Below are 14,745 nucleotides of genomic sequence, written 5' to 3'. Positions count from 1 at the left end.
CTTTCCCTTTTGTAGGTAAATAAAACACAGTGAGAAACACACTATTTTACCAAGACCTAAGTGAAACAGAAAACATTTGAAAGACCACGAAAAAAGAGGTAATTGTTAGGACTGTCAGCAGGGGACCACTGTGATAATTTGATATGAACTCTGCTAACAAATCACTGCACCATTCTTTTCACTTTAGTATCTGTTTATGCTTCTACAAATTGAAACCCCACTGGCAATGCACTGAAGAACAGAGCTCGGCACAATAACACATCAGCCTGGCGATTAGTTCAAGGTGGGGAAGGATTAGTTGACCATCCCAAAACTACAGTCCTCCTCAATGTTTTGTCTTTCCCTGCTGAGGTAAAAGGGTGCAGACATATGTAAGTAATAAACTAACAGGCTTCCATCTACTTGAGGTTGAGTGGAAGGAATGCAGAACAAAACTATAAAAAAAATAATAGACAAAGGGGTAGTGAAGACTTGGGGGAACTCAATACCACATCTGCTAAGCTATGCTGGGATGTAGCACCAGGATGCCCATAAGTTTTTAAAGATATAACTATGCCTTTTTGTGATCTTGCAGCACAGTGTTATGGCCTAAGCATGCCAACACTTAGAACTGACACAAGATCAAAAGGCTGATAAATGAGAGGAAAGGGGATGTTTGACCCACTAAATCGTATTCTACAATAATTCAAGGCTTTTTAAAGCAATAAAAAAAGTAATATGTTACCACATCTTGAATATATTGTGACATTCTTTCTAAGAAACAAAACTAGTATCTAGACTCATTATATACTTTTATGCACATATATGCACAGACATACCAATGACTACATATGTTCATGCTTATTTACATGAACATATTTTACAATCAAACCAGCTACTGAAAATTTAATTTCTGATGAAAATGATATTAAAATCATTTAGGAATGAGGTTAATTTGGGGTGTAGGTGATGTATTTATTTATATATATATATTATGCTTATTTATAAATACATAAGCAACCAAAAAAAAGGCAGGGAAATTGAGCACAGAATTTGGACATTGGATGAAGTAAAATAAAGTTGTTTTTTTGTATTTTAGTTAGTCCATGATATACACTAAACTTCTGCCACTGTCAAATTCAAGATGAATTTTGTGATCTACATGAAACTAGTCTGAGTTTTGTTCATTTATTTCACCAGGATTCTACCAGCCTTGCCATATTAACAAGTTCCAGAAAAGGGTTATTAATCTTTTGCAGTCTGTAAGCAACAATGGCCATTATTAAACATCCAAACCCAATAGTTTAAAAATATATATGTAATGAAGAACATACCAATAGCAAATACTACAGATTTGAAAACTTTCTGTATTCAGGGATCTTTCTCTCCAGTGTTGTCTCGGGTTTGTATTTCCTGTTTTTAAAGGAACATATGCATCCTAATCCTCAAGTATCATGCTCTGTATGATCTACTATGATAGTGGATGAGGAGTCACCAAGCTCCAAGCAGTGTGCATGGGAGCATACAGTACTACCAGAGATACTAGAGTCACCCTGCCTGAGTGACAGCCCATTTGCAGACTTCCCAGTATGCAGCAAATCACACCTGGTCTACTGATGGTCCTTGTAGCTCTTTTCCTTATGCCACTGAGCAGTTTGGAAGGGGAGTATAGAGTGGAAGTGTTTTTTATGCCCAGCCCCTCTCAATGACTTCAGGGTATTGTGTGCTCTCCAGAGGACAAATTTAGGATCAGCAGTTCCTGTGCTAATATCTCCTAAGAGCTTTAGGTGCTCAGCACTTTTGGAAATCAAGTTAATAACTATTAATGACACAGAAGGATGAGAACTGAGTCTTCACGGTACTCCTTGTTTAAGCATTTTTCACATCAAATTCAAGTGGAAATTTAACTGTGTTAGGCGAGAGGGTTGCTGAAAGGGATCCAACATCTTAAAGAGAAACACAAATTAAATTTGGATGTGAAATTGATGAGATGTTCTGATTCTCCTGAGGATTCAGAAATGTTCCCCTCACAAGTAAGAGAGTTGTATAAATGTACTAGGGCATGAGGTAAAACAATACTTGAGAAGGCTGTCCATATGTAAGGAAGAAGCAAAGTGTCATCAGTTTTCAGCACTCACTGATTGCATTGTCTAGTATGGGGATGTTGGCACTCTTTAAAATTAGTTAGCTCAGAGTTCTCAAGTCGCAGAGCTCACCTCAAGTTGACCACCTCTGTATTTCCCCAGCTTCCAGGCCAGTGCAGCTACTCTGCTACTAATATCCAGGCTGTCTAATTTAAAATGTAAAGTGTGCATGCCTATGTAATTACAAGGCTATGTCCATCAGCATGTAAATCACTGTGTAAGAAGAGGATAATTAGTATGTGCCACTCATGTCCACTCTACAGACAGGGTACTTTCCACATTTTGGGATGCTGTTTTCCATCTTGAGCTGTTCTCCTCATTCCCTGTTCAGTCCTGTGTGCCAGCCAGGATAGATGTTGTAACATAGGCAGGTAGCTGGTGACATCTGGAAGTGGAGAAGGCAAGCAGGCATGTCAAGAGATATTCTTAGAATCAGTTTTGAGAAGTGGGTAAAAATAGCATTGTTTGACTCTCTACAAAAAAGACCCAGCAGGAGAGAAGCCTTTTTGTAGACGGATCTGGCTAAATTTGCATCTTCTCAGATGCACAAAACAATTAATTCAAAAAGAGCAGAGAACACCTACAGATTGTAGGCAATGTTATTTCTGTGTCTCCAGAACAAAGATCAAAGCACTCAATAAAAAACTTCAGAAAACCTGAGAAACTACTTTGCAACAATTCAACTTTTTCTATCAAACCATCCCCCCAAACCATCAGTAAGTGTTAGGAGTCAGCTGCTTATATCAAAGGGGCAGGGTTGAGTACTGAAGCCATTCTGCCACTACTACAAACACATCAGCTGTCAAGGTAAATGAATCTGTAGTACAAACATAGTAGCACCTACATATAAGGCTTTGTGTTTTAATTTGAAGAAACTTGAAAAGAAAATCACCATCAGAAATGTGAATATTCAGAAACTGGAGATAACTGTTTTGTGCATGAGTGAATTCTGAGCAAACAGGTTATTTATTCTGTTAAGATCAAAAACCTTTCTATCAAATAAGTAAATGACATAGGCACACTGATTCTTTCTTGAGGACCCTTACCTTTGTGTACTTTTAAGGGGACACAACAGAGAATTTTTATTCTCATTTATTTATTTTCAGGCTCTGGTGTCTGTTCTATTTTGCTGCCAGCTTTTAATTTCTAGGTTAGAACGGAGTTTTTTCGTTAAAAGCACTGAGGTTACCACATACAAATAAATTTAAGTCTTATCAACTGCTAGCTTTTTCATGCTAAGGATGGGTTCGCTGAAAGCGATAAGATGCAAAAGGTTGAGAGACAGAACTGCTGTGGTGCGTTTCCTGCCTGCAATTAGAAAACAAAGCAACCAAACTTTGGTAACACCTGTTGTCTTCACTGGCTGGAGCACAGCAACATGACGGAGAGACCACTTACCACAGGCACCTTTGGGGACAGATGGCTTCATTCCGGACCCAGCAGAACATCCATAAAATTAACACCAACTACATGTTGCTTGGTAAACAAATGTACTTTGATCAATGAACAAAAACTGCAAGAAATTCTACAAAATACTGTCTCAAAGTCACAAAAGCCTCTCTGTATTTTTAACTTCCAATTCACCAGTCTAAATCCACTAACTAACTTAATAAATGTATTTCAGTGCAATCTTAAGTGACTTGGTTACATTAAAATCCAGTTATTGCACAACAGAATTGTTGTATTCCAAGGGAGTACAGTACAGATTTTAACTGATGTGAAAACACACAGATTTTGCTTAATAGCCCCTTAATCCTGCCAATTTTCCTAATACGATTACTGTCTAAAAGGCAGCTAAATAAACTGTGCTGTTGACACTTTAAACAAAACAGAAAAACACCCCTGCAAAAGCACAGTTTCTCCTGAAACATTCTTTTCCTTTATAATGGCCCCAATCCAGCAATGGGACTACTTATGTGCTTAAAGTTAATCAAGTGCTTAAGTGCTTTGCTGGACTGAAGCCTGCAATAACATAAATCTGAGTGGACAAATTATCATTACATGTAAGAAACTTGCAACAAAATGAAAATAATAAAATGACTGAAGCTGTTCACAGAAATACTCAAGTGCCACATGATGATGTAAGGCATGGCTGCAATCATTATTTCTGAAGAACATGTACTTCTCACTCTTTTCAACCACCCACATCTGAACTTCAGTCATAAACTTAAAAGCGAAGTGAATGCTTCTGTATTCACGTATGGATCAAAATCTAAATGGATAGACAGCAAATACCACTGGGCTAAAGGACTGGTCTTTGGGAAAATGATTTGCAACAGTAGGTTTTCACTAAACAGTGAGTGTCATTGGAATAGTAGAAGGAAATTACGAAAGAAAGTGAAATGGGAAATTAAAATATCAAAGTAAGGAGGAAATGGGATTTAATGGAGCATTTTTTACATTTCATTTTTTGGGTATTATCTGAAAATATTTGGACTTCCTTTCCCACCTGTCAGCCAGGCGTCCTCTTGAGCCTTAATTTTCATTTAGTTTTTATCTCAGTCACACAGTCTGCCTTTATGTAGTCTCCTTGCTCCTGCTCTAAGAACCTCCAGACTAATTTCCTTTTCCCTTAGCCATTTATCTTTCCTGCACCAATTCAACTCTATGGATGCATGCATCTTGAAGGAGAAAAAAAAAAAAATAAGGTAAGACTGTATATGTCATAAATGAGACCAAGAATCAAAAATAGCCTGGGGATTAAAATCCATCAAAACTGGGCAGTCCAAAGTAAAGTAGGCTGTCTAGACAAGCAAATGGAAAAAGCAGAGCTGAATTCTGCTTTCACAAACTCTTTGTCCTTCGGTAAAGAATCATCTCTTTCACAAAAGCTCCAGCTTCAACAGAACATTTCCCAATACTTTTAGGCAGCATGTTAGCAAGCAGGGTTACTAGCACTACGGTGACACCTCAGGCTTGCCAGCGCTGGTCAGTCTGAAAGGTTTGTCACAATCCTTGTGAGCACTTAACCTGTAGGAGCATGGCATGTACAATGTTATCCAAATTAACACAATAAAATGTCTGTGTGCACACAATAGCCACCTCTCTGATCTTCCAGTTGGGACGCTAAATGTTTGTATAAGTTGGAAGATTTTACTATCAAAAAGTGGCATCTTTGAAAAGCAATAAGAAAGCAAAACTCCATGCAGGTTATTCCCAGTGTGGAAGAATGTTGGCATTAGTTATGTTTTCAGAAGTTGAAGCTGTCAGACACACATTTGAATTGCTGCTATTATCATCACCTCCACAGTAAAGCACAGACATGGAGAAGATTCAGGGCAATGGAAGACAGATCTACCCTTCCAGCCTTAGCACTGGCACTTTTGATGCCTTTTCTCACTCCCCACTGAGGGGCTAAGACAACTGTCGTACGAGGCATCTATACTCTTCACCAGCTTCTGGCCATCAGAGGGTCTTCTTGACATGGGGAATGCTTCCATCCAGACCTTTGACAGGTTTGCAAAATAAGTGTGGTGGACTGGAAAATCTGGTCATGTGTATTGATTTCTGTATCATGTTACAAATACACTAGCTGTATATCGTTCTGGGGCACTGGCTATTCTCCAAGTTAGAACTGTCAAGATTAGCTATGGAGCATTTTCATTCAACTTTCTAAACATGTAACATTGTGAAATCATCTTTTCTATGTGTGCAAGAAACGAATTTTCAACGAGATCTGTGAAAAATGTTGGTACCCTCAAAGTTTAATACAACTAAAATTTTCAAGGACTTGAGAACCATGTGGTTAGAATGAGCAAAAATGTCTTTTTTTTTCCCCACCCCCACAAGTCCACACTGCCATCATAAATCAGACCAAGCAGCCTTGCCTTTAAAAACAGAAGGAGTTATAAACAAAAGAATTAAGTACTGAGGTAAATTTCCCATAAAAACCTGAACCCCAAATGAAATTCTCTTATGGCACTCACAGTCACATTTCTTCAAGCTAGAAAAATATACCTAGTACATTAAAGGAATATATAATGAGGCGGATAAATAATAGAACTGTGAAGTAAACTATGAGGTCATTCTTTTAATGAGTATTTCAAAAGGGATCTGGTTTTATACAACAAAGAATATGAGTTCTGTTAGCTATTGCCCACCATTAACAGGTGGGACACATCTCCAGAACATTGCAGTTTCTTACCTTGTTCCTTTGGAAAATAAAAAATTCAAGTGTTTTGCTCCAGATGAAACAAGATATTAGTTGGTTGGGATCTTAAATGTGTTTTTATAGGATTGTTGGGTTCAAAGTCTTTTAGAAAGTAGGATGATTTTTAATATCTGTATCAAGAAGTTGATGCCTGATAAGAATGGGAGAGAAAAAGAAAGCAGGTTTCAAGGAAGAAATAGCATCCTTTATGAATACAAATTATACTGTTTAAAAGTGAGACACATTTTCAATCAGACAGCCCTTTATTAGGGCCAAGAAATACAACAGACGTGAAGCTTAGGATAGGTTAAGGACTGCTTGTCTAATATCTGAATTGTTACCAACTCAAAGAATTTGAGGGGACAAAAGTAGTTAAAAGTTCTGGAGCAGGAAAAGAATCTAAAGGGGACAAGGTGTCAGCCTATCCATGCTGAACAGAGCTGAGGGCGGACAGTTAAAACCTGTGCAAAAGCATGAACTAGTAGAAGTTGAGGGGGAAATTGCAACAGCTGAAAAAAAACACAACAAACCCAAACCAATGCTTAGTCTGTGATTACTTCTTCCTGCAAACTGCCTTTCCTTAGGGTATCATTTCAGCCTACATCTTTGGCGGCCAAGCTGTTTTAAGTTCTCCTCTTCACTTGTCTGCTCCCTTCCACATATGCACTGCAGCACTGTCTTCTCAGTTGTGCTGTTAGTCTGAGTGTGCTGTGTGAGATTATTGATGTTATCCAGAGTTAAACAAAAAAACGCTTCACTCCCTCCAGAAGAGATACTTGGGGAGAAAGCAACATGTGAGAAGAAGCTAAAATGTCAAATTGCATCCTTTCGAAATTGTAAAATGCCCCCAAAAGGTTTGATTTGTTAAAAAGTACTTCAGATTAGCAGACACAATTCATTTATGTTTGCCATCGTTAACTAATTACTGTCTGCAGACTGGAAGCACAGATGCACTGTATGCTGTACCAGCAGTACAAAGCCTGTTAAGCAAGCAACAGCATGATAGAAAGCACAGCTCCATGGAAAATGTACACTGACAAACTTTCAGTGCTTTTAATTGTTTATTTTTTAATTGGTATTATTTCTAACAAGAAAAAAAGGCTATCCTCAGGAGGCTGCAGAATTATATTTGCCTGAAAGCTTATTCTTTAAATAAAAATGACTCTTCATAGAAAGTCTATTAGTTTCTTCCTTCATCCTACTGAAGTATGTTCTGTCCCTTGGGAAATAAATTTTAATTTACTGTAATTTTTCTTGAGGTTTTTCACTTAGTGTGTCAATGTATACTTCTCCCTCCCTTTGTGTAAAGACCAAGCTTCTTAAAAAAATAGAATTAAATCTGAACAAATGAAAACCAAATGAATGAAAATCTCAAAAATGGCTGAAATTTTTATGAAGCATTCTTTCAAATACTCTCAGTTCACAGTCCATGTCTCCATCTTCTGAATAGGAATTAGAAAAAGAAAGCCTTCTAATAAGGAACATAACTTAAACAAACCCTGTTGATACCTCCTGCAGACCGCAGAAGGGCTAAAATGTGAGGAGTCCATGTTTCTTTTTATTGCCAAGCTTGTGCATTCATTCATTAATTTGGTCAAAAAATTAGTAACTTTTAATGGACCGGGGTTCTACAAAGAGTTTATCCAGCAGAGCTGGTGCTTGGTATCTTAAGTTACACTTGTAGGTTGGTAAGAAAAAATGATTGAATGAATGAATGAAGATGGTGTTGGTATTTAGAAGTGCTGAGCATGCACGAAGTGGTAATGCAAAGAAAGCAGGCAGCAAACTGTGAATATGCGACTGTAAATTCTTTCATGTGATCAGTATGGCAGCCAACCAACACTCGTGCAACAAGCTGCCAGAAGATGATTAAAATGAGAGTGATGATAATTCAGACATGGAGCATTAAAGATGTGGCTCAGGATAAGCCATACAAAACCAGAGGTCACTAAATGTATAGTACCTCTTTTGTGTATATAACACCCATAAAAGTGAAAAATCGTGGTTTCTGTGCTCTGACTGAATGGGACTGGACACCAGTCTAAAGAAAAGGGCAAGTGTAGTCAATAATGACAACTTTGAGAGAAAACGCAAAGGTGAATTGTATAGAATTTACAAAATTCTATGTAAAGAACTGTTTTCATGGGACAGACCTGTCTCAGCTTTGAGCAGATTGAAACTTTCCAAGGTAGAGCCAAGTTCTCCAAGAACAGGAATACCCACTCCAGCCAGGATGGGCTAGTAGGCCCTGCACAGTGGTACACTTCCAACTTCAGTCATTACATGGCTGGAGGTCTCTGCTGCTGGAGTGGTATTCTCCATCCCCCTTATCAACCTATTATTTGCCCACCTTTACAGATCCCATGCCATTTCTCATCCTTAGCAGCTCAACTCCATGATTCTCAAGAGACAACATACCATGCTTTACTGAATTGCAGACAGATCAGATCTACTACATTTTCTTAGTAAATAGAAAAAAAATGAAAGTAAATAAAGATATATCAGTTATATATAAAAAGACAAAACAAAACAAGTTAGATTGGCAGTGTGTACTATGGATAAACTCTCACTAAGCCTAGTTTGCATTTAATTCAGTACCTTCAACATTTGGTAAAGGTCTCAGAGTATTCCATATTTCTCTGTGCTTTCACTCTCTGTGACTTCTCATTTAGTAAACCTTGTGCATATTAGGCTCTGGAATGATGTCAGATCCTGATATGAGCTTGAGCGTTTTGCCACCTGTGCTGCTGCCTTCTCGTTTACACCCACCTGTTTGTACACTGGTGTACTTCTGCAGTCCAAGATTCTGATTTATTGATCTTGCCTACATTTCAGCAAACCATGTATTGTTTCAAAAGGTGACTTTGTCTAACATTATTTCCTGCTTCCGAAAGTTTTGTTTGAAGTACCATTTCCAGCCTGAAGTATTTACCTGTCGTTTGAAAGAAGGGGGCAGATTTGAATAAGATCCTCACTGAGAGCCTCCAAAAGCAACTAATTAATTTGGGGCAAGGTTTTCTTTCTTAAACTAAGCAGGTTGAACAAGAGCTATCAAGTAGAAATTATTTAGATAAGTGGAATTGGAAAAAAACAGACATTAGGTGACTCATGAGAAACTATCACAGATGTTAGAGTAATCTTAGCGCCAAGTCTTCCTGAAGTACTGAAATAGTTTTTCGTATGAAGAAGAAATGCAAGTGTATGCTGGTATACAGCTCTGTGAGTTGTATATAGCTCTGTGAGTTGTGTACAGCTGTATCTGTGAGGTCTAGTATGTTTCTGTGTATGTGTGTGTGTATATTTTAATGGAAAAATATGCAAAAGTAGGTGTATGTATCAATAGATTTATGATAATAAATACTAGACCTTAGACTTTTTCTAAATTGGAACCTCTAAAATAAGTACACAATACTGCAAGTGAGACTTCACCTGGAGTATTGTGTGCAGTTCTGGTATCCTCCACATAAAAAGGACATGGAACTGTTGGAACAAGTCCAGAGGAGGGTCACGAGAATGATCAGGGGACTGGAGCACCTCCCATATGAAGGTAGGCTGAGAAAGTTGGGACTGTTCAGCCTGGAGAAGAGAAGGCTGCGTGGAGACCTCATAGCGGCCTTCCAGTATCTGAAGGGGGCCTATAGGGATGCGTGATTCAATTATGCTTTCTTTCCAACTTTTTTTTTTTTTTAAACTGGTATACAACTGAGATCTGACTCAAAACCCTGTGATTTCTCAAATCTCAAATCTCTTCTACTCCTTTTCTATAGTTTTAACTACTGATACTATATTTCTTATTTTACATTTATACTAGCCCTCTCTACGTGTGATATAACTAAGAAACCTATGTTGCCAGATCTGCAATATAATGTACCAGTTCATTCCATATTTTCACATGGGGCTTATCTGCCACGCTTAATTTGACAAAATTCAGCCTTCAAGGTTTCCACTCAATTAAGGTACTTTCATTTCCGTTTCTGTAACTGCCTTTACCCAATCTTACTTTATCCCATTTTTAACATGCTCATTCCTGAAGACAAGAGAATAGTCATCTGGTCAGATAACATCATTAGGAACACAGTAGTGCTCCTAATAGAGTCTGCAAAACAATATGCTAATTCCCATTATGCTTAAAACATCATGGTGGTGCATATTTTTTTTACAAATATATATTTGATAATATTAACATGACCTCTACCTTAAAAGTATTCACAAATTATGGAGTAGCCATTTGCTAGGAAAAAAGTGCAATCCCTATTACTAAGTTCTGTGTAGCTTTCTCCTATCCTGTGCCTGTACTAGGTATAAAACAGTAGTTAAAGACATGTCTAGCAACTAGCATCCGTTGCATTAGCACGTCATGTAGTTCCTGCTGTGTTTTATTAGAAAATTGTAAAATTAACAACAGAGCTATAATGATTTCCTAAACTGGTTCTGACACAAATTTCCAATTTGAGGTCATATGTATTGCCTAATAAAGTTTTACAACAGCAGTCAAATAGTGGTAGTTAGTTCACCAGAAATACACCACTTAATTCATGAGGATTAGTTTTAAGACTTGTTCATCACATAAAACAAAAATAAATATTATTATAGCTCTACTCAGAATGTTCAGACAGTAATATCTAGATAAGATGGTGTTAGGGTACTTTCATTGCAAACAACACTATTAAAAATACTTGATATATTTACATTTATCGCAGATATGCGCTATAACATTTTGATTACTTGACCTCGTGTTGTAAACTGTCATTCTGAAGCTATTTGGCAAGTACACACTTGTATTCTATTGCTTGCAGAGCATGAAACTTAAGACAACAGGCTACTGTGGTCTTGCACTGGTCAACCTTTTGTCTTTGTGATGGGGAAACTGAAGCAAACAAATGCCTTTTTAATATATCAATAAATAAAAATTAAACAGATGTAGTTCTAGTTTAACAAAAAACACCCCACAGATGACAGAAGAGTATGTCTCATAATAACAATTCATCTTCAACAACAGGTGTTTGACACATTGAGGTATTTGCTGTTAATCTTTATAAGTCTTTATCAGAAAACACTGGCAAAGTCTGTCAGAAATTGTACTAAGAACAAGAGGAATAATGTGAGTAAAATTTCCATGGACCTGTATCTAATATATAAAAAAGATACTTTAATCATGCCTATAAAGTGTTATTTTGAACATGTCTATTTAAAGTGTATAATTTTAAGACTAGTGAGCTGTATGTACTAGATAATACAAAACCTACCCCAAAGGATTTAACTAGAGGCTTTGCACAGCAAAATAAGGAAGATCCATAATTTTGTTTTTTTTCTTCCCCAAATCTGCTTGGCAATTTATGTGGTCTAAGACTTTGCTAAATAAAACATAGCAAGGTGGTATTGAAGGAAGTGTTAGTGCTATAATGTACAAAAATATACTCTTTTTAGTCACAGACAATGAATACCTTTCTCCATATTAAAAGTAAAATTGTTTTAAAATGTCTGTACAGCAGAGCTTATAGAAAAGGACAGCAGATATACTCAAGCTAGCTTTAAACTCTCGGTGATGTCACACAGCCCAGCACAGACCTGAAAGACCACAGTGTCTGTCTGCAACCTGGACAATGAGTCTGCACTGAGCTCTGGACTGCAGTGGCAGCGTGACTGCCAACACCTGAGCTAAGCAGCTAAAAGTTCATTGGGATGAATGTAAATGAGCTACATTGATTTTAACAATAGCAAATGAAAACAAAAGGCACTGACCTTGGAGTAAAATTTATATGCACATGATTTTATAAATGTATTCAGAAATAGCTCCTTAAAAACGCTTTCAAATCTAACAATCCTAGAGACTGCTTGTCAGAAAAATTGGCTTAAACTGTTCTATAATTCTGTGATTGGCTGCACACCTTAAGATGCGATTCACCAGAGTGAATAACTGAACACAATGGTTCCAAATGAATACTTTGGCATACAAGAAAAAGCAAAATCACACCCAGTACCATATACTGTCATATGACATCACATACAGAGACAGTGACTCCCTTGTGAAACTATCAAATTTATGTTATCTTTCTAATAGAAAAAGAGTCCCTCTGCTAAGTATGCTTCGCTTAGTAAAAACCACCAGCTTTGGCTGCCCCAAAGAATCCATCATTTCCTGTAATTGTGGGTCAGATAATTGTCCTAATACACTGCTTGGACAGAGTCTTGGGTGACATGGTGTAGTGTCTGGTGTCTCTGCCCTTGGCAGGGGGGTTGGAACTAAGTGATCTTAAGGTCCTTTCCAACCCAAACTGTTCTATGATTCTATGAAATGCTGCCCTGCTCTTTACTGAAAAGAATACCCCAGAATAGTCCAGTCTATGTAGCAGCAAAGACCTGCAAGACAACCAGGAAATGGATGAAAGTGAACAGCTGTTCAGTACCTACCTTGCAGTGCAGTTCACATAGGAAAAATAAAATCACTGGTGCAAGCAGGAGGCAGTGCACCCGCACCATGAGCACCTTTATTCAGCTGGCATCATCCAGTGCTAGACCGGGTACAGAATAGACCGACTGACCAAACCTTTTGTTTAACTGTACTAATATGTCACGTTTATGAGGCCAGAAATCCCAGATAGCTTACCAAGAAGCTTCCTCCTGAGCTATGAAGCAGACATTACAAAACAGTAATAATTTTCTTGAGAAAGAAAAGAGAACTTTCACAGTAACATAATTTCACATTGTATAATAAGTGCCATGAAGGTCCGTGTGGAGTACACAGGAGCTGGCTCTCTAGGTTTATGCACAACTCCAGTAAACTCTTAATTTTCCTTCTTCTACCCCAAAAAAATCACAGGACACACTGACACACTGCAGTCAGTAGCTACAGTTCCTGCAGGGCTTTTTTTTTGTCAAGACAGTCCTCAAAAACATTATTCCACAACATGACAGCAAACATTGCTGAATCAGCCCTGCTGATTTGCAGGACAGTCAAAGAGGGCTAATATTTTGGACACAAGGCTAACTCTATTGCCATAAATGGTTATTTCTCCACAACCACAGTGATCCATCTTTGTAAGGAAAAGAGTGTCCTGTCAGTGGTTAACATCAGAATGCTCAAACAACAGCAGGATGCATAAACTTGTCCAGTATGTGCTTGCTCCTGGGGTATTTTGGAAAACTCTTATTTTCAATGGCAGCAATAATCTGCAGATACCATCATGTATTCCAGATCAGCGTTACTGAACAGGAGCTACCAACACCCAGTGTGATGAAGGCACTGGTGGGGTACAACCTGCAGCCTCGCTGACTAGCACTACTGTAGGATGAGGGAAATTTATGTTTTCATACAAACTGCAACCACTGACTGAAATAAAAAGATCCCTCTACACTGAAAGAATAGATTTAAGAAAGCACATTTAAAATAATTTCTGCATCATTTCCTCTGTGTCCAAACTTGCAACTGCACGAAGGAGTATCTCAAACATATATTAATGGATATTATGGTCTCTAGATTTCTAAGTGGGAATCTGAAATAGAGTACCAAATTTTCCAAATCATATCAAATAAGCACAATTACATGTGTGTATGCATACATATGACAGGCCAGACATTTACTAGAGGTGTAAGCATTATGCAGGGCCTAACAAAGCAAGATGAAACATTTCAGTTGCCTTCAAAATGCTGAAGGCATCCAGCAGCAAAGAATCATATGTTTAGTTTCAGGCAGCAACAAAGAACCATTTGCTTAGCTTCAAGCAGCAACAATATTTATTTAATGGTTTCATATCTCTGTGGCCTTATTCTTCGTCCTATACGATCAGAAGATGGGATGAGGTTGTACTGTTACAGATTAGTTTTCCCTTCTCCCCTCATGCCTCCTGTGCTCCTTCTCCCCAGTTAGAGACTCTTTGGGGTTTCATTATTTAACTTTCCCCTCAGGCATGGGGATAACACCATTGGAGAGATTTTGCAGGCAGCAGGATTCTGTAAATGAGGCACTTACTTAAACAGCCTCACACAGAGCTGATGTCAAAGTTCTTGGCTATTTACAGGTGACATCACACGAGATGCCTTCTGAAGCACAGCCAAAACAAGTACCATGCACAGATTAATTTTTCTTGTCCAACATATATCAGAAAACAGTCATTCCACTCTTGCTTCCCTTCACAAAACACTTTCTTCAAGCAAATATATGATAGAGTTGCACAGCAAGGTTTTTTTCTGCCTGAACAGGCTAGAGTTTGGTTCTCCTTGAGCAAGAATTGAGCAGATTTATAGCAACAGTTCTCTCTCCCTACAGATTTGCCCATCCCTAGTGAAAGCCTGCAGCAAACAGAAAGCCCATAGAAAACAAACAAAGCTCTAGACTGACATGGCTAAATAATCACTGTTTAATTAATCAGGATCTGACAGTACCACTTATAATGATAAAACAGAATGTGAATAAATTAGTTTTAGCTTTACATTTCTTGGAATCCATCTGAAACATACCAACAATAAGACCGC

This window comes from Neopsephotus bourkii, unplaced genomic scaffold, assembly GCF_033783945.1.
Source record: "Neopsephotus bourkii isolate Nb327-2 ecotype Australia unplaced genomic scaffold, CSIRO-AGI_Nbou_v1 NB_1374, whole genome shotgun sequence".
Lineage (NCBI taxonomy): Eukaryota > Metazoa > Chordata > Aves > Psittaciformes > Psittacidae > Neopsephotus > Neopsephotus bourkii.
The sequence above is the reverse complement of the archived record's forward strand: the minus strand, read 5'-3'. Positions refer to the sequence as shown.